Source organism: Protobothrops mucrosquamatus, unplaced genomic scaffold (genome assembly GCF_001527695.2).
Source record: "Protobothrops mucrosquamatus isolate PMUCROS unplaced genomic scaffold, P.Mucros_1.0 scaffold130, whole genome shotgun sequence".
Classification (NCBI taxonomy): domain Eukaryota; kingdom Metazoa; phylum Chordata; class Lepidosauria; order Squamata; family Viperidae; genus Protobothrops; species Protobothrops mucrosquamatus.
In genome coordinates, this window is record NW_015386497.1 from 328,294 (window position 1) to 329,994 (window position 1,701).

Consider the following 1,701-nt stretch of genomic DNA (forward strand, 5'->3'; position numbering starts at 1 on the left):
ATCTTCACCTAGCCCTAAATTCTATGAAGAATGTGATGAAACCCGACACTGGGATGACTAACACCCAGACATTTTTTCTAGACAGAACATCACCACTATCAAATCCCTACTTAGATTTTAAGGCCCTTTTTGCAGGCTGCTCTCGAATTGTTCCTTTCTGCTCCTGAAATAGAGTTGATGGGCTTCTTATAAGGATTTGAACTGTGCCGTTCTGCATTATAGAAATGGTGCAGGAAGCACAAGGTTATCGCAATGTCCCCACAGTAGGACAGCCTTTACATTAGTGGAGGTCCAGCTGCTTCTAAAGTGCCACTGTTTTCATTCCCATAGCCACAGATTGCAAGTGCTCCGCCCCATGTGTCTTGTGTTATCCTATATATCAGTGGTGGCGAACCTATGGCACGCGTGCCAGGGGTGGCACTCAGAGCCCTCTCTGTGGGCACACAGGCCATGCCCTGGAGATGGCAACCGTCCCTCTTCAACCAGCCGCCCGCTAACTCGCCAAGGTCCCACATGGCCAGATGCATCCCAGCAGCCATGCGCTCGCTGGCCTCTGCGCAGGGGCCGATGGTGTCAGGCAGCAGCCGCCCCTTCCCCTGCCTCACCTTGCCCTGTGACAATGGCACCCCCGCCCTGCCTCACCTTGCCTCGCCTCACCCCGCAGGACGAGCCTCCTGCCCACCGCCCCACCTGCCAGAGACCCCCTGGATCTCCCCCAACCCTGCCCGGCCCCCACAGGCGTCCCTCCCCACGAGCAACATCGGGGTGATCACGCCCACCTTGGCCACTCCCACCCAATCTGCCATGACCACCACAGCCACGCCCACCCAGTGGGCCACGCCCACCTGGCACCCGGCGATAAATAAGTGGGTTTTGGGTTGCAGTTTGGGCACTCGGTCTCTAAAAGATTTGCCATCGCTGCTATATATATATCACTGGAACTTTTTTTTTTTAATCTGCCCTCCATGCTTAGCATTGATGGCCTTATTCATTCTGAAATTATACTAAGATAAATGCCTATTAAATGGCAGTCAAAGTGTTTTCAGGAGATAGAAGATAATCACTGATGGGCTTCTGAATGGCTTGAAATGTTGAAAACAAGGACTAAAAATCACTGCACACAGTGCTGCAGTTTCTAAATTTAGAGGAAAGCAGTGAATAAAGCTATGCTTAATTGTGCACTTTTCTTCTTTAAAAGATTTGTCAGTTTTAGCCTCACTGGTTGAAAGAAGATGGCAATTATATTTGCACACATACAATCTGTGTGTACATTCTATCTATCTATCTATCTATCTATCTATCTATCTATCTATCTATCTATCTATCTATCTATCTATCTATCTATCTATCTATCTATCTATCTATCTACCTACCTACCTACCTACCTACCTACCTACCCAGTGCTTTTTTGTAAAAAAAAAAAAAAAAGGTGCCGGAACTCACACATGTCATACAACCCGCCTTGCCTACCCTACAAGGTTCCATCCAAAAAAGGTGCCGGGACTCCGTTCTGGGCGTTCTATGACAAAAAAAGCCCTGTATCTATCTATCTGTCTGTCTGTCTGTCTGTCTATCTATCTATCTATCCGTCTATCTATCCGTCTATCATCCATTCATCCATTTTAAAAGCCTTTCCTAATCTATAGAGCTGAAGAAAAGCAAACCTCTTTGTTTTCAACTCTAGGAGTGACGTACCTGTGA